Here is a 19,767-nt window from a genome sequence, read left to right as displayed (position 1 = left end):
CAAAATAGTGTCAAACATTTTGAAGCATTTGGCCCAACGTGCGCCATGGTGCGCCGTATTTGAATACTGCGCACCCATGGTGTCGTTAGGTGAGGCAGGGGCGACGCAAGAAAAATAACACAGCAGCACTGATGCGCCAGTTTCTTGTACATGTGCCCCATTGTCTATGACTAGACCAAGATGTAAGACCATGCTTTAACCACACACACAACTGGGTTTTAATAGGCAGGGAAGTCTGCACATTCAAATTGATAAGTCCCCCAAAAAATAGGAAGATGCATTGAAACCTCTGTCCTTCTTGGACACTGGACTCATATTCCATTAATTGATAACGGCAATAATTAGAGAAAACAATGTGAGAATGTGGGATGGGGAACCATTTTACTGTCTGCAGACTTAAGACTCCTCAGGCATATAGTTAGGTATGATGCCTGTATGATATCAGTTTTTACACCACCTCTTCTACAAATTGAACAGCCCCATCTTGAACAAGCATGTATATAAATATCTGCTGATATTATGAAAATGCATCATTGTGTTTGCTTAAAAACCCTTTGGTGCAGATTGACAAATCTGCGTGAAATCTCAGTTAGATTTATCAAACAGGGACACGTTTTGTCTTCATGGGGATGTATTGGATATGGTTTGTGTAGCGGACCCTAAGTGGAAACTTTGAGGTACTTTTACGTTTAATTAGGAACCAATATATCATTTTACTTGTGTTTCTTTCAATGAATAACAAGTATGAAAATGTTCCTATATTTTGTTGGATAGCGACTTGGGGGGGGGGGTACGGTTGTTCCTATATTTTATCACGTTGGAAAATACATTATTTAATTATTTTTTATACTTCCCTGTCTGTATTTTAGTAACTGTCTTAACTATAAATGTAGATAGGCAGATTGCATACATGCGTCTTCTATTTATAGAATAGAATTTGTCAATGGCACAGTCTACCCACTATTTAGCATGGGCACACGCCCAGATATCAACTGAAGGATAATACATTGTGAACAGAACCTATGGCTTTTCTCAAGGTTTTTTGTGACACAGTTTGGGTTTAAGCCACAACCTACTTTGAAACTGCTTCTGCATCCCTCATCGGTTACTCTCATTCTGTACGCTATTTAACAGAGAGGACTGCTGGTAACCAAATCTCTACTAGTTGATAAAACGTGTACCCCATAATTTTCGCAGTGCACAGTCACCCTCAGCTTTTATGCTATGTCCATTTTACACACCCATATGTGTACACATAGTAAAACTATGCTGTATATGACTATAGGACATTTACTACCAACTTTTCTTTTTAAAATATATGTTTATGGAGTAATGTGACTAGCAGCGTCATCAATGTTATCAGTGACAATTTAACACGTCGAGAGATTTAATATGCGAGGTCATAAGCAGGGTACGATATGGCACAAGTTATAATTAGTCAACTAAACTATAAACGGGGCCACTAAAATTAAACAGCAGAGGACGGCCAAATAATCCAGCAGACCTGAATAAATTATGCAGCAGAAGATGCAAACTGTGCAGCGTAATGCAGCACATTTTGTGATATTATTACTTCATTATTTTGTCATTTTTACAGTTGTTAACACTGTCTGGGCATAGGTTGTATCTCATTAGTACCAGTTTAACATCCAAATATAGCAATAAGCAACAGAAAGGTGACCAGTCAACCTTTGCCAAGGGCCTTCCACTGCGCTGCTTCATTGTGTTTTCAGTAACTTTTGAACCAGTTGAGCTGGAAAATATTTTTTGTTAAAATCTGCAGGTTATGCAGCAGATGACGGATTATGAAACAAATCTACAGTGATGTGAAAAATAAATTGACAGCGCACCACCCTCAACAAAATTCATAAAGTCCAATATAAGTCCATTTTATATCTCCTCTTTATTCTTCTTATTTTTCTTTATAATAGCCCAGACATCACAGAAAATCACAGCCACAGCCAACGCGTTTCGTCCACAAACGGACTTCATCTGGGCTGTAATACAAGACATATAAATTACTACAACCATACATACAAATATATATAAAATGACAGATATGTACATAGAACATTTAACACAAGACATATGTGTATATATATATATATATATATATATATATGTACATTAATCACTAAAAAAAAACGACTTGGGACAAAACCAAGGACCAAAAAACACACACATATTTTTACAAATAGGCAATAGGAGGAAAAAAAAAATCTGAAATTAGAAATGAAGAAAAAAGAACAAAAGAATGACAAAGAAAAGCACCAACAACCCAAATATACCTATATTTACAGACAGTGTGCGCAAAACTCATCTTGATTTAAAACCAAACAGTAGAAAAAGACAATACAACTTAATTTTAAAAAAAATACCAATCATCCACACCCAATGGTGCAGGACTAAACATATAATGAATTAATAAAAAATGTGTGCATGAAGGTAATTCTATCCTAGATGCAAGAGAAAATAATACCTCAGACGTACCCTTGAGTTCAATGTGAGGTAAGCATGCATATTCATGATGCGAACCGAGCATCCAGTGTATTGATGCCTGTCATAAAAAAGGGCATCTGAGATAGGTGCTAAGTCCTTGGGGGTAGGAAGGCTCCCATGCCTTATTTAGCTCCTGGCACACAAGCTCCAGTAGCATGCACGTAAGTGCCACCTTCAGGGCCTCCCTTTGTTTACCCAAGAGCCAGCAAATCTGACAAAGTGGTTCATGCAGTGAGGGAGATTACACAGTCCTTGAAATACTTCACCTTGGCTCCAAAGGATGAGTTTGCAAAACATCCACAGACAAGGGGGAGAGCTATCCCAATCAAAAGGAGAGTCAGGACACAGTCATTCCCTCTTTCTCTGTTCAGGAAACTTCACCCAATAGCAGTAATGAAGACCCCCTGGACGCTACTTCCGGGGTATTATCAAGAGTGGCTCAGCTGCTGTCATGCTTACCAGCTAATGCTGATAAACCTGCTTCTAAACCTTCCCTAACCTCACCCTGGGCTTTTTTCAATACAGTTGCGTCTGCCATTGCAGATTTGCAGTAACAAGTGGCAACAAGCGAAAACAAGCAGTTGACTTCAATATGAAAGGTGAGGACGCGCAGGGTAAGAAGAGCAAGCAGGAAAAGGGGTCAAGACAGAAGGACTTTCCTGCTACATCTGCTTCAGGTAAAAAAGAAGATGGGGACTCGGACAACGCTGAGCTTGCAGCTAGGAGGGGGAATTGGGGGCAGGAGACTCCTTAACAAGCCCGGCAAATTGGCGTCACATCTCAAAGGGCGTCAAAGAAAAAATTTGGAGAGGTGACTTTGTCAATGTCTTTTCCCTGACTTGCGTGGAAGGGTGGGACTTTAAGATGAAGGAGAAAGCTGGAAAGGAGTCCAAAGAGAAGAGGCCTAAGGTTGAGAAACACATTACTAACTGGGTAATTGTTTTCAATGTGTATATGACTATTGAGCTTGAAAAGTATTCTGGCTTAGCAACCTCCATGATATTTTATTCTAACATAATTCTTAAGGCACGTCATGTTTCTGGGGGAATCAAATTGGTGAGATTAGGTGAAAGTCAATGTGTGACTAGAGAATGTCAAACAATATGACCCCCCCATTAAGCAACATTTTCATTCACAACTTTTCACCAGGGACAAGAAAGGAGCCTGCTTGTTTTCAACAGGAAAGCGTACAGCCGTCCCGCCGGATCTTGCAAATTCAAATAGGTCTGTAGCTTGGCCTCCCACCTGGAATTTAATTTCATCAAACAGTCCAAAGAGAAAAGGCAAATACCAAACTAAATCCTCTAACTAGACAACGTTTGCCTACTCCTGTTTTGGTTGATAAGTTGCTACCTTGGCTTAATATGTACTCAGATATGCAGGCAGCTATAATGTTTTTCTCTGGCTTCTCCTTCTTTTTCAGAATCCCGGCTCATGATGTCAGTCCCACTGCCTATTGCAACAGGAAATGTCAGCACGCATTCACGCGGGGTGGTGGCAGATAAGCTTTTCTAGGCAGAACTACTGGCCCCCTTCTCTACCCTGCCATTCGAAGCTTTTGTATGCTCACCCCTGGGGGTAGTTCCCGAGAGAGAACCAGGGCGATTTAGACTCCTTCACAACCTCTCTGCCCCAGAAGCAGACTTAGTCAATGACAGAATATATTCCTGGGATTGTTTTGTAAGGTACTCATCAGTTGATCAATCCTTGGTACTGGTTAAGGAGGTTATGCCCGAAAGCCCAGCTAGCAACGACCGACTGAATCAGCATTTAGGTTTCTCCCTGTGCACCATTATGACTACCACCTTTTAGGTTTTCAATGTGGAGGCAAGTACTACCTCCGAAGAAAGCAAGTGCCTGTTCTGACTCAATAGACACAGTTTTAGCCATCAAAAAAGGGACTTTGCATCAACTGCAGATTCTGGTTGGCCAGCTTATTTTTGCTTTGTGGATCATACCCATAGCAGGCCCCTTTTCCAGGCCTATTGCTAGGTCAATGGCAGGGCCCATGAGGAAATATCACTGCACCAGACCTTCTGGAGAAAGTCAGGGAGGACCTGCAGATGTGGTGCAACTTCCTGGCACAATTCAATAGTTCAGTGTTGTGGCTTTCCCCGCCAGCATCCGTTCAAACCCTGGGCCTGTTTACGGAAACTTTGAGGCAATGTTGGGCTCTCAGTGGAATGATGGCGATTGGTCTCCCTCTTCGCATCAGGGAGAGGTAACAAGAAACAATACATTCCTAGAGATTTTCCCAGTTGTAGTGTCAACCATCTGATCTGAGTCTTCAGGGACAGGAGTGTCATCCTCTGGGCCAACAACATAGTTGTGGTGGAGGCCAAAAATAGGGAGAGGCTTTCTTGCAGGTTGGTTCTGAGGTTATTGAAAAATTTGATCCTGCTATGTCTGCACCTCAATGTAATATTTAAGCCTAAGACTGTCCTAGGAATTCATAATAATGCTGCTGATGCTCTGTCTTGATCTAAGTTGCAGGACTTCTGGTACTTTTATCTGGAGGCCGATGAGATTATGACAGAGTTCCCAGAAGATCTGTGGAAGATAGATGTCATGCCTTATCAGATTTAGAGGCAGTATCCCTCCCTAAGGGTATGCAGATCTCATATGAAAAACATTTTCTTAACTATAGATCTTTTTTACAGGATTAATACTGCACTGATCATTTTTCAGTTGGATTGCTTTGCATGTTCTTGGCGGGGTTGTGTGACCTGAGAGAGCCGGTTTCCTTTGTTAGGGCATGCATATGTGCCATTGGATTATTTGCAAAGTTGAGCGGCACATGAAATATGGGTAATCCTTCCTGGTGAGAAAAGCCCTAGAAGAGTGTGCCAGGTTAGGGTCCAAGCTGGGTGATCACAGGAGGCCACTAGATGCACTGAAGCTACCCCCCTCCTGGACTCCTCACCTTATGAGGCTGCTCTCTTCTCTGCTTTTTGACAGTCCCTGTTCTTTGGTGGGGAGGGTGAAGGACCTTATTTCTCTGATAGCCCTAGGGGTGTTTTAGCATCTCATAACAATAACTCTTCTCACTAATAAAGGGACTCTCCTTCCAATACTTCTTAGGTCAACACAGAGGTGATGGGACATTCACACTAGGTAAGGAGCATCGGCTCCCAACTCATCAGTGTAAGGCCTGGGGCTATTACCCCCACCTGGTCTCACATCCTAGGGGTTCCAAATGAAGCCTGGTGCTGGGGGTAAGTGGTAGGACCATGGCAAGTGGTCAAAGGCTTGGTGTAATGGTACCAATCCTCAGGGACATAGGTAGTTTCACCTGTGTGGTCAAATTAGTCTTAAGAGTCAGGTCATTTGTGCTGCAACATTCCGTTTCTATAAGGGAGTCCTCCTTCAACTGATTCATCACCCTTTGCATGACGTTTGCATTGACTGTTTGCTGTGACATTTTATGGAATGTTATGTTCTATAAACCTTAGGCTAATGTTTTCTTTGTAGTGTGATAGTTTGTCTTCTATAACAATGTGGAGTTTGTGATATGTTGGGACTAAACATAACCAATGCGTGGTCACGGATTCATTTGGGTGTGGAGGAGAGGTAGGGTCTAGTCTGGGGGTCTCCGGGTCCTATTGATATGAGTAACTTAGCACATTACTACACTTAACTCCTGAACTGTGCCTCTGCTCCCCCAAGAAACACCTAATGGAATTCACAGCAGAAGAAACAGGACGTATTTTTTTATATTTTTTATTTTCCTGTAGTTGCCATAACCTAAGAGACAGAAATAGGTCAAATAACTACTGTTCATTCCCGCCTAGAGTGTGTTCTTATGGAACAGAAGAGAGGCTGTCAGCAGAGACTAGTGTGGTAAAACGGAAGGTCTCAGTCTAAAACAGCAGGCAAAATAGGCGAAATGTGAAACCGTGCCTGGCATCAGATATGTGTACAGCACAGGCATCCTAAATACTGTGTTGTAGGTAGACGGGAATCAGAGGACTCAAGAATTATCTCGTTTTTTATTAAAAAGAACTGAAAATAATATTCATACACGTGGTTTAAGTGGTAAGTTTAAGGCAGATCCAGGCTTATACGTAACGACTACACGTTTTTAAAGAGACTTAGTCACTTTTACACATCTCCATCACTGAAGTGCCAGGCAGGCCGATGGCCTGAATTAAAAAAGCAGGCATTTTGTACTATCACCAGGGTCTACATCCTTTAAATAACCGTGCATCAAAAAAAAATATCTATAAGAATTGTGCAGATCAACTATTGTAACAGATTTCGTTGCAGAATATCGTCTTTTTTCAATTAACTATGGAATGAAAATTGAACCCAGTGGTGCTAAGGAGGGAGCTCACATGAACAAACGGTGATATTAAGAGAAAAATAAGCAATATTACCCAAACGTATCTTGATGTTTTCACTCTTTGTCCTTATAGCAACTTGTTTCCTCTGTCCTACTTGACCCATATCTGCTCTCTACTAGTGTTCGTGCCATTAGAAGGCTTAATAGTCTTGGTTAGGTGTCCAAGAAGCCAAGGACTATGTACCTAGGAACAACGTCCAGGAGGGTGAACTTGTCACATTAGCTGACAGACCTCCCAGGTACATTATAAACTGGATCACTTTCCCAGCAGTCTACTTAACAGCATATTAAATGTATGCTGCTCTAAATTTTAAACAAGTACTGTTTGTGCATGACAACATTTCGTGAAAAGAGGCTTACACGTTTCTAGAAATAATATTAATTATTATTATAACCACTTAGCTATTTTTTAAGACTAGCTTTGGACTGCTCAGGGTGGCACTTTTCTTTAGTACTTAAAACAGAGTGGGGAGGCCGAAGGTAAACCAGTGCGGGAAAAGGCAGAGTAGAATACGTACAGTAAGTGCAAACCACTTTAAAAAGTTCCTCCTGGCCATTAGAGGGAAGGAAAACGGGAAAGCATGTGAGAAAGGACACATCAGTCTTACTGTAAACTCCCTGGAGCTAGAAAGTCTATGATTTGAAAACATCTTCAGCACAACAACAAAGGACCTCTGTGTGGGTGGAAGGCCACCACTTCATTATAAACCTGTTACATTATCAAATAGGAACACAAAACATGGGGAAAAAGTCCAAGAGGATCAGCCTAACCTTGTACGACCATCTGGAAAAGCATATGTAGATGCTCAATGGGGTATGCGCAAACCTCTTGCGGATTAATACATGGTATAAGGTGTATTTAATGACACTGCAAGAGGACACCATTCCTGTCACATAATGTGGGCTGGTTCAAACTAGGATGTAGGGTTTGCGAGAACAGAGTACCACATCAGAAAAAAAACGTGTAGAGGGGAAAAAAACGGAATGCTTACTTTTTAGGTCGAGCATAGCAGCGCCCAAGCGCTGCTTTTCCGACGCGTTGGTATGTATCTGGGCTTTTAACCATGTCCACCTCACACCCATCAGTACCACTCATTCGTGGGCTCGCCCTTCAAAAATCCTTTGATGACATAGGTAAATGGTTTACCTTTGTCCCTCCTTGGGGAGGTTTTCTTACGCCTTGGCCACGGCCCCTGTTACTTGGCTAATTGCTCTTTTGCTGATAAGTTTGACTGCAAGCGAACTTTTTTTTCCTTTTGTGTCTCTCCTTCGGGCTGATGCTCATGGCGGCCTTAACGCTGTGAATCGGCTCGGTCATGTGAAACTGATTTACTTTTCAATTTATGTGGCAAGAAAAAGTCCGATTCGGAGTTGACAACGCTAATAGCTCTAACTCGAGCAAATGCGAGACCCGTTGCATTGCAAAATCTTGTTTTAGGTTACGAATAAACACTGGGCTCTAAACTCTAGCTACCGATTTGCAGGTGACGGTTACTGAGATTTTTTTTTCAGTACGAAGCATGTACAGAGTAAAATCACTGCATTAATTATGCATTTGCACCCATTAAAAGCATATTTTCCTTTTCACACAGTGACTTGACAATTAGCACGCATGCCAAAGACCCTTTACCTGGCAGGGGCATTAACATTTGTGAGAACACCTAGCAAATACATTAAGTGAGTGCTTACTAAATGCAATTTACAACAGGTCATTAGTGCAAGTGGATGCAAACCAGCAAATAAACTTCTTAAAGGTGAATGCCCCATTAGGGTTAAAGGTTAAAAGTTCGGATCTGTAACAGTCCTAAAAGCACAATTTGTGGAAACACATGAATGAATTTTATGTGCATGACTCTAAGCAAATATGTAAATTACTTTGGTCGACACTTTACATATCCAGATACATTCAATTCAAAGGTTGTAGAACGAGAAGAATTTCAACACTGGAAGCATAATGCAATTCTTTAATCATTGTGTTAACTGTGTTTGAATAAGCAACAGTAGAAACATTAATTCTGTAACGCAAATATTTTTGTGTCATTTTGCCTTAGAAAGAGATGTGATATGTCCATGTTACGATTCATACAGGCCTCACAATATTATGATTGTACCGTTGGAATGCCTCAGCCACTTGGGTTTTTCATGCTTGTATTTTGTTAGCGCATGTATCTTATTTAATTGTTTTACAGGGCACTTTGGTAAAAAGACAGCTACGTCTGGACGATCACAACTCTGTACTATAGTATTGTGGCAGGTGAAGTCAGAGTTAATAGTAGTTCAGCTGTTTTTATGTTGATATGTAAGAAGCTTCTTAAAAAGATGATATTAGTTTCGTTTCTAAAAGACAAAAACACCGGAGGAAAAAAGCTACAAATATATTGAAACTTAAGTATCTCATCTGTACATGTTTACTTCAAAGACATATAATGGATGTGATCACTTGCTAAAAGACAAATTTTAAAATGATAAAACTACAAAATAAAATGCTTCAGAAGTACTGTATTAAATGGGGATAAATTATCATGTGATCATAGCAATGTTTTTTTTTTTTTTAAAGTTAAAACGTATTTTGATATTACAGAAAGAGCATAACCAATATTGCACTTTCAGAAATGTTACTGTTTTTTTAAAATTCAAGATGTTGACAAATATTTATATTCTATCTCAAGGTGTACTTCTCCAATTCTGTCTCAAAATGGCATTATGATAGGAGAAATAAATCTAGCCATTAAATCGTTAAAACATAAAAACTACCAGTACTGGATGGTACCCTGATTAAATTTTCTTCACATCTTCCGAAATGTTGATTTCCTAAACTTCGAAATCTTTACAAATACTTTTTTTGGGAACAGCAAGACTAAAGGTGGTTTCTGAAGGCCATGATCTACAACATCCCGAAGGGGCATGGCTTGGTGGTCACTGATGAGCGGCTCAGGGGGACAGCGAATCGCAGATGGTTGCTCCCTGATACCCTTGACACTGGAGCAAGAGAAGAAGCCAGCTGTCTGGGGTAGATCGGACACTACAGAAACTGAGAGGCGGCCAAGACTCCAAGATGGTGGCCACAAGCTAACTGGTGATTACTAAAGAGGGCACTCACACTGATAACGCACGGACGACCACGTACATGACTGCGGAGTACCCTAGGCTGTCCAGGCGGCTCTGGAGCCTGATCGGCAGAGAGAAGACAACTGAGGTGAATGTGCCATTCTAGAGCTGTTCAGTTGAACTTAGAGGGATCGTGCTGGTGGCAGAGCTGGGCAACGGTGAGGGGGACAATATATTCTGCTCGAGGAAGCCTGGCACTGGAGTCTGGAGCCCTGCAAGCACACTGCTGAGTGCAGTCTAGCTGTGCGCCCCTATACCCTCCCACCTACCCTGGCGCTACAGACAGGCGTTGTGTCCTGAGCTGCGGTTGGCATTAGGACGCCTGCGGATTTTGAAGCTCCCCCTTCAACAATACCAGATCTCTAAGAAAGCCTGCAAGTGAGGTGAAAAGAACTAGAAAGGAGTCAAGAGACAGTCTGTAGCTCCACAGAGCTGCTAAGGGGCATCACTGAATGGGATCCTTACTGACCTACTGGTGTGCAACACAAGAGGGGCAACAGTTGTTGAAGCCATTCTGAGGCATCTTGCGTCCACAGTGGAGCTAGTGGGCAATTACCAACAGTAGGCATTGCACGCAGTTGTACCTTGGTGTTGCAGCAGTTCCTGGGACTCCCTATCAGTGACATGCCTTACCTCATTGTCTGAGACTTATTACTTATAGTCCTCTGCTGGAGCAGCCCGCCTTCCATAAGAAGTCACCTACTATCTTTAATACACTAACCAATATACAGTGGGCACCTTTCGTAACTTGGCTGATGCTTCGCATCCCTCCCCCCCCCACCATGGGGATAGCTGCCTGAAAGAAGGACCAGGATACTGGTAATGTATCAGTGGAGGACACTGTGGACTCCAGAAAGGAGGATGGAGATAATGTCGTGAGGTCCTCTGTCTCCAGTCCTCATAGGGGCCCCACCCTCCAAGACACCCTACAGCTGATAACAGCCTCTCGGGAGGTTCTAGAGATTTAAAGAGACAGCCTGGTGACGGACCTCAGAGTCCAGAGAGACAACCACTGCCGCTTGGCAGAGCAGTTCACCACGACAGAGAGAGACCTAGCGGAAATGCCTCCAGTTTTTACATCTGTGATTGAGCGACTTGCCACCATGGAAGCAGAGGTCCACACTCTTGAGTTATGTGTGGAGGACGCAGAAAATAGATAGCAACAGAAACAAACGAGTAGTGGGCTTGCCACAGAAAGATGAAGGGAACAATATGGTGGAGTACCTGGAACCCTGGCTCCGGAAGGAGGTAGCAGTGGAGGGACTTTCCTCAGTTTCTGCCCTGGAACAGGCTCACAGTGTGCCAGCGAGACCACTTCTCCTGGGTGCCCCACTGTGCCCCGTTGTGGGCCATTTCTATACTATAAAGACTGAAATCACATTCTATATAAGGCCAGGTGCAAAGGGGGCCTTACTGTACAGAACAGCACGGTTTGGATATCACTACACTTCTTGAGGGAAGTGCAGAAGCAGCACTCTTCCTTCCTAGACGTGAAGAAAAAAACTCAGGGAATATCCTATGCAATGATGTTCCCGGCTAAGCTGAGAGTGGCCACATCGAAGATGCAGTTCTTTCAGTCACCCAAAAGTGATATGGAACTGGCTCGATCAGCACCCACAGCCTGGATCAAGTCAAGAATCCGACAACAGGCACCCCTGTAGGGCAAGATCAAGGTGCAGACCTGAACACTGCAACATGGCTGTCCCTACTAAGGAGGAAGTTAGACATGAAAGGAAGAAAGCAATGGAGGTGGTGGCCTCAGTGAGTGGCAGCAGAGTAAGCCCCCAGTCGGTGTAGGAAGAGGAGGGTGATCAATAATCAGACTGTGAGCACAGGTCAATTGCATCTGGGGATTCGAATACAGAACTACCTGTCATTACCCCAGGGACAACAGATGACATCATACGATGCCGCTGAACTTTAGTAATATAAAGATGGATACCTCTGAGAAACTGACCAGAAAAACAGAAAGGATGTGCTAAGAGAATGTTTCCTTCTCCCGAGCCAGTGAAGTTACTTCTTTTCCAAATAGCAGCATAGGAAAACTCAGTTGTGGTGTACAAGGTTGCCATAACCCCCTGTGTAGAGTTGCACATGAGTTCTTCTGCAAGCGATTGTGGTTGGATTGGATATTTGGATGAGGAGTTGCTGCCTACTTGTACTTAGGAGTGGGAGATGGGGTGAATGTTGCATGTTGGCTTAATGGGAGAAGATGAGTTGTGACCCCTAGGGATACATCTCCAAGATTTATCTTTGGAGACATCTTGCAATACAAGAGAGGAGTCCCCAGAGTGCTTACATTGAGGAGAGATGGCTACCACCATGACATACAAGATACTCTCCTGGAAAATTAGAGGGAACACACACTATGACAAAATAATACAAATCTTTTTGCTATTTAAACAGGAGAGATATGCATCACACTCTTACAAGAAATGCACCTAACAGATAAAGAGGGCACAGCGATACAGAGAAGGTGGAGGGGACAGGCTTATTATACTACTTTCTCAGCTTATGCACGAGGTGCAGTGATCTGGATCCTGGCGGTGGTCCCCTTCCAGCAAGGCAGCAGAGCAGGAACTGAGGGAAGTGGAGAGGCATAGACCTAGGTGTCCAGACCTGCAACCCCGCTTGATAGATAGTAAGGAGAAAATAGCGAGCCAGGTCATAAGACTTAGATGCTTCAATTACAGAAACTAAATGGTGATGGCTCAGGCAGAGTGCGACCGCACTGGGTCCTTGTTGGCCTGGCTTGCTAACCCAGCGAAATGGGGCTCAGACATAATGGAGATTGAGACCGAGAAGGCAACAAGACTATATAGGCAGGAGGAGAACAATCAACACTTTGACCGATACTACTCAGGCTTATAGATGAGCTCTGTAACACATGATGCTGGGGACCTACAGGCATTTCTAACACCACTGCCACATCAAACCCTTACGAAAGAAGAAGCTGAAGGACTAGGTGTTGATATCATCCTGCAGGAAATCAGAGTGGCAATTAAGGGATTAGCGAGAGGAAAAACACTGGGTGCCAATGGGTTTTCTGTCAAGTTCTGCGCAATCTTCGTGGAAGAAATAGCCCCTAGGCTGGCAGACCTCTACAAAGCAGCTAGGGAGATGGGAAACTTGCCAGAATTCACCAGGGAAGCTCTAGTGATACCCCTGCAGAAACCAGGAAAGCCTGTTTCTTACAGGCCGCTGCCAATGCTCAATACTGACTACCAGATCTTAGTAAGATCTTGGCAACAAGACTCCTCCCATGCATGCCCAAGCCAGTGCACTCTGATCAAGCAGGATTTATTCCTGGCCGTAGCACTGCACATAATATACGGCACCTGCTGACGGTGCAGGAGGCTACTTCTTATGATTGTGAAGAAACAGCAGTGTTTGCTGTCGATATATAGAAAAAGCATTTGACAGCCTGGAATTACTTTTTCTATGAGAAGTACTGATAGACATGCAGTTGGAACAAGCTTTTTTGGTGTTGACCAGACCACTTTACACAAACCCCATTGCCAGAGTCCACACGGGACTGACCAGATCAGAGAGTTATAGAGTAGAGCGAAGGATGAAGCAGGGATGCCCTTGTCTCCCCTGCTTTTTGTACTGACTATGGAACCCCTGGCATTTCATGCAAGAAATGACAACTGTTACCAGGGAGTACAGGTGGGCGCCCATCATCACCGTATAGCCTTATATGTGGATGACTTACTACTCTTTCCTAAAGATACAGCTGTGGACATGAGGGGAGCAAGGGCCGTGATAGACAAGTTTGTCGCACTATCAGAACTGAAAGTTAACTGGCAAAATTCTAGGTTGTTCCCGATGGAGGGGAACCAAGATCCTCCTAAAGGGCTGGACCTACTACATTCGGAACCATGCTGCCTGTCATATTTGGGTGTCAAAAGTTTCCATGACCGGAGTGATCTCTAAGATAGAAACGTGGGATCAGCGAACAGGTTGCTAAGGGTGTACACTGATTTTTGGAAAACGCTTCCTTTTGCAGTAGCTGGGCAGTTTGCACTGCTTAAGATGGTGGTGCTGCCTTGATTGCTGTACTTTTTTGCAGTACTACCAGTATGGATCCCCAAAGCAATATTTCAGGAGCTAAACTCTTTCATCATTGTGTTTGTATGGGGAATGGGGTGCAAGTGGATGGCACTGTCCAAAATGCAGCGCCCAGCAGCAGAGGACGGGCTAGCCGTGCCTGAATTCGAACCGTACTTTCTCGCAGTGCAACTCCAGTGGTTCACACAGTGGATGGCAGGCAGACCCCTGAATTAGTGTTGGGGCCATTTGTCTTTACTAGACTAACAGGGGCGCTATTAAGAATGGGACACACTACATGAGAAGACACCTATGAATTCCAAGCAATGCAACAGTGTTTGAATCATTGCCTGCATAAGACGCGTAGGCGAGTCCCGTACTCTCCTGATCTGCCCATAAGTATACTCATAACATTGTCCTTGGGTGGGAACTGGGGGGGAATTACAGGGGCGACAAGCATAGGGGACTTATTCTGTGTCAGGGGGCTCTTCCCGTTCGAGGATTTTGAGGCAGAGTTCAACCTCCTGCAGTGCCACTTCTTGCTCTTCAAAGCAGAAACAATGGCATTCCATTAACATTGGAAAACGGGCTTGTCTGAACCACAAATTTTCACTACATAATTTCATCATCGATACCCACAAAATGGTCACATGCTTTTGTAGGGGGATAAGGGAAGATGTATTTCAACTTCTAGAAACCTTACAGACCAGATGGAAGAAGGACCTGCTGGGTTCTCATCCCTGAGGGAGATTGAGCGACTATCCTAGAAAGAGTACCAAAGGTATCCAGAAACACCCTATTCACACTAATTCATTTCTATCTTCTTCATTGGGCAACACTCACTCCAGGACGCATTAATAAATAATTCAATACGAATAAGGCAGCATACATATAGGTATGCTATGAAACTGCCCCTCACTGCAGACTTACTGGGAGGTGACGACAGTAATTGCTGAGGTTAGAATGAAGTAGGTTCCATGTTCCCCTGGCCATTACTTGATGAGATGGTTCCCACACACTTCCAGAACAAAGGTCACTATGAGATTTCAAGACTTGGCCTTCATATCAGCAAAGAGAGAAATCACCAGACACTTGAAGGCCGCTGGTGGCCCTGATGCAACAGTGTGTTGTAAAGAACTTGAGAGGTGGGCTGGATATGAGTTGGGGTATTGCTAATAGAAGCTAGAAGAGGAGTAGGGTCGCTAGACACAGCCAGCGATTGGGAGTTGCTAGTGGACTTCTTAAGGGACCCAGCACACCAGTTACAGGCACCGTCGCCGGAGGACTCGCCTGCCCCAATCACCCCTTAAAAGTGGAAGTGTCTGAATGAGCTGATCCCTGATGCTGTGCATGCCACTGACCTAACTGTATAGGAGGGAGCAAAGACTCTTTATGCAACCTATAACAGCAGAGATGACGTTGCAGGATAGAACCTAATGAACTGAGGTCTACAATTGTCTGGGTGCAACTCAAGGAAGGGGGCTTGGGTGCTTGGTTAAATAGATTGGGGAAATTGTTCTATGTTATATTGAACACACAATGGGAATTCAGGTAATTCCTAATTTGTAATGTACTTTTAATGTAGAACTCAATAAAATGTGTTTACAAAAAACATTATCTACCTAATTTTTAAGGTTGAATACTAGCTATGAGACCTGAATCTTTTTTTCCAAATCCTATTAGGAATATGCAATCTGGTTTTGTGAAGTATTGCTTTTCTTCTATCAATATACCAATGTTTCTAAGGGCCAGATGTAGCAAAGGTTTTTACCCATTCTGTGTCTATGGGAAAAAGTGTTCGTACATATGGCCCTAAATTTCTTAAATAAAGCTTCTCCTTGTGAATTGCCTTTTGCTGCATTAGCACTTTAGTTGCAAGGAAAGCTTTCAACTACTTTATTTGGCAATACATGTGTACACCCTTGAAATGGCATGGTTTGGGACCTAAATTATTGAAGTTAATTTATAGAACCTAAAGTTTCAGTGAATGGCCTTATATTAATCTTTTAAGTAGCACTCATCAGTATCACCCCCATCTCTCCTCTTATTTATTTATACCCTCAGCCAAGATAAGACAATATTTAGATAAAATTTGTTTGTTTAAATGAAGCAAGTAAAATTAAATATTCAGCTTGTGCTGATGCTTTGTTATTCGTTTAAAAAATTTCAGAGACTTTGAGAGTTACCTTTTTTTTTTTTCTTTTTGAAGTGACAACCTTTGCAGTTATATCCAATTAAACCTTAAGGAGTACAAATCAGAGATTTTACTGCTCAATAAGTATGTTAAATGTGTGTGTGGTGGCTTTATTGCAGTATGGAAAAGTTCTAAAATCAAATATCTGGGTTTATGCTTTAGTAATTCCATCAGGCACTCTCAATCTCAATTTGGATTGTTCAGAGGAAACAATTTCAGACCTTTAGAGCGATTTATAAACTGTTTGTGCAGGCCACATACTATTATAATGATGCTTAAATGCTTAAATGCTTAAATGCTTCTTTAATTTTGCCTTTGAATGCACCCAAATTTCTTTTTTTAAATTTACTAAAATCGATATCAAGGTTTTATGGAACTCCAAATGAGTAAGAATTTCACTCGCTAGGTTAAATACCGCTGGAGAAAACAAGGTTAGTTTTTTCTGGACTGTTCTTTATACTTTTTAGATTTTCATTAAGCAAGTAAGGCTCTGGATGTGAGATAGTGGTAATGGGGACAAATATTTTCAGATCAATATGAAAAGGCTCAAGACTCTTACATTTTCTTTAGGGAATTTCTCAAACACTAAAAATGGTCGATGACTACAGCTACTAAAATGATAAACATATCCAAGTGGAATTAAATAGGGAAAAGCTCTTCAAGTGATATGGCTGGTCAAAATATATAATACAGTTTGGAAGATACACAAGAACACTACATCAGCAAGTAGAACTTAGACTAATATTTAACATAGTGTATTAGCCCATACCTTTGATGGAAAACAAGCAAACGTATACTATCTTATATTTAAAATACAGGGCCTCATTAAGACCTTGGGGGAGGGGATAACTCCGTCCCAAATGTGATGGATATCCTGTATTACAAGTCCCATTATATTCTATGGAACTTGTAAAACGATGGGTGGGGGTATCCGTCACTTTAGAGACAGAGTAATCCTCTCCTCCAAGGTCGTAATCAAGTCCATAGTGTATTAACCCATACTTTTGATGGCAAACAAGCACATCCTAGTTGGACTCACGTTGGTCTTGTGCAAAGTCTGCAGGATAACTCATTATGTATGACATTTGTTTTTCCATAAAGGCTGGAAATTTTGGATTCGGAACACACAGAAGATTAACATTAGTCTACAAGCTAATGCTCCATTCACTCTGTATATAATGTCGCGGGGTAGCTTTAGTACAGTGTTGTATATTATGCCTTGCAAAGATAGAAATTATTTTAATTAGCGTTTTATGCTTGTGCTGCTCACTACCCATTGGACACTTTAGAGCCCATATAATGGAAAAGTTGATAAAGACTTGAATTTCATTAGTCAGACCCCAGGAGTGGAATGACTGTTAGGCATCTGACCAGTAGACTGGAAAGGATTTTACATATGAAGTCTCCAGATGATGATGTTATCTGAATTCCATGGAGAAGTGGGGGGTGGGGGGGTCTTTAAGGATTTCCTGAATTTAAAGTGATCCCTTTCCAATCTGAGATGAGTAGATGTGAAGTTCCACAGAGAAGTATTTTGATGGAGAAGGATTAAGCTGCTATATCTCCTGTATCCAATATGATGTTGTGTCAGTAAACTTTTATTGGCAGACTTGAGAGTCCAGGATGTTTGATAGGGAATGAAAAGCCTGGTGAGAAGTTTTGGACTGTTGTTATTGATAGCCTTGTGGCTAAGACAAAGATATTTGAACTAATTCTTTCCTGTATTGGGACCAGTAGAGAGATCTGAGAGCAGGTGTCATAACATTTGAGGTTGTAACTCAGCTGAGCAGCATAGTTTTGATCTTGCTGGAGTTTCTTAAGAGAGATAAATCAGAAGGCCAGTGTAAAGACCATCACAGTAGTACGGGGGAATGACAAGTGCAAGGAACAAGACAAAGGTCTGCATGCAGGGTAGCAGCAATAGGATCCACTTTGCTTGACAGAGGTAAACAGGATGGGGACGACCAAGAAATCTGCCAGCCAGTAAAGGGGATTGGAGGGCAAACTAAGCCACAGAGCATAGCCAATTATTTTACAGAAATTGGCGAATGTGTGAGAGACCTTTGAAAAGTATGAGGACGTTTTGAGGACTGTTCTCTAGTGTCAGGATGTGTAACATAAACTTGTAGGAATACAGAATGTCTTGCAGGGGGCATGTAGATGATGAATACAATGGGAGACTGTAGTGAAGCCTTCTTGGACCCCCATTTGTTCTGCATTTTAGCTTTGTTTTATATTTTATACTTTACACATTTTAGTTGACATCTTTTTAGCAGGGACATTTCACACGCCTAGGATTGTACAATTGATTTCAAGAGTACATTGTGCACACCACTTGTTTTAGTTAGCCGTTCTCGACATAGAAATAATATATTCTGTTCAAGGCTAGAAAAACAGTACAAGATATCCTAGTGCTTGTGTTGTCCGTTCAGAGGCAGCTTCTAACACCTAAACATAGCTTGGCATCAGAGTTGTGCCTTTAACACAGTGTGGTTTTGATTAAGTAAAGGAAACATTGACCTGTAAGGGGCTGAGAGGCACCCCAGCTGCGACTGTCCTGGGACAAATGCTGTGTTCGACATGCAACTCTGCTGGTGCTGAACTTCTAGTTTCCAGAAAGGACTGCCATCCATAGCACAGGCCAATTCCTGACTCAGTTCACTAGATATAGGGACTAAGGCTATAGTCTTAGACCAGGCAAAGGCAGAAGGTACACTAACTATGCTCTCAGTATAGGTTTAGTGATTGGTAGGAATATCTAGAAATCAATTGCCATGGTTGGACTGTTCATTCTCTTCACCGTGTTTGTAATGCTAATAACATTGCTTTATTTCATCTGCCTAGTATTTGCAGCTCATTCTCTCTATGCAAGACTACGACTGTTTCAATAAATGTATTGAAAACTTGTCTTGTATTTCTCTTGTGGTTCGCCTGGGCATGCACGAGTAATAGAACATAAGGGTAGGATCTGTTTCCACAACTTCCTTGGGAGTCAGAGTGCCATGTTTAGGGTGCCATAATCACCTTGCACCCCAATAAGGTTAGAGGTTCGGGTGAGGCACTGTGAGTTAGCCAGAAACTGGGCTGACAGTCTCTGATGGTGTGGATGGACTAAGCCCCACATTCTGAAGTTCAGTTGTCCTAATACACAGTCCGATTATTTTGGTAGGAACCATATAACAAGATGATGTTCTTGAAAGGACACAGTTTTACTTGGTGCTTGTGGTTTTGTAAGAAGGAGAACTATACCAGTACAGTACCCCTATGCTTCCTCAGGATGTCAGTTTTGTGAGTACCTTGTGGTCAACGGTGCTGAATGCAACAGATAGATCAAGTGATATCAATGCACAAGGGAAACTTTGATAGCGACCTGAAAGGAGTTCCTTTCTTGTGAATAAGAGAGTGGTTTCAGTGCTTCTTTTTGTTCTGAATCCTGATAGGGAGTCACCAAGACTGCAGATGGACTCAAGGTAGAGTGAGAGGTGTGGGGACACAACCCTTTCAAATACGTTGGCCACACGAAGGAGGCCAGAAATGGGTCTGTCATTGTCCAAGATATTTGAAAACACTGAAG

General features: G+C 42.4%; 1 protein-coding gene across 1 annotated transcript in view; it reads right to left on the bottom strand.

Annotated features, from left to right (window-relative positions):
• The window catches only part of ELP4 (elongator acetyltransferase complex subunit 4), a 1,051,499-nt gene that overhangs the window by 993,924 nt on the left and 37,808 nt on the right, over window positions 1–19,767 (bottom strand). The window lies entirely within an intron of this gene.

The sequence above is a fragment of the Pleurodeles waltl genome, chromosome 3_1, assembly GCF_031143425.1.
Source record: "Pleurodeles waltl isolate 20211129_DDA chromosome 3_1, aPleWal1.hap1.20221129, whole genome shotgun sequence".
In the NCBI taxonomy this organism is placed as follows: domain Eukaryota; kingdom Metazoa; phylum Chordata; class Amphibia; order Caudata; family Salamandridae; genus Pleurodeles; species Pleurodeles waltl.
The sequence above is the reverse complement of the archived record's forward strand: the minus strand, read 5'-3'. Positions and strand labels throughout refer to the sequence as shown.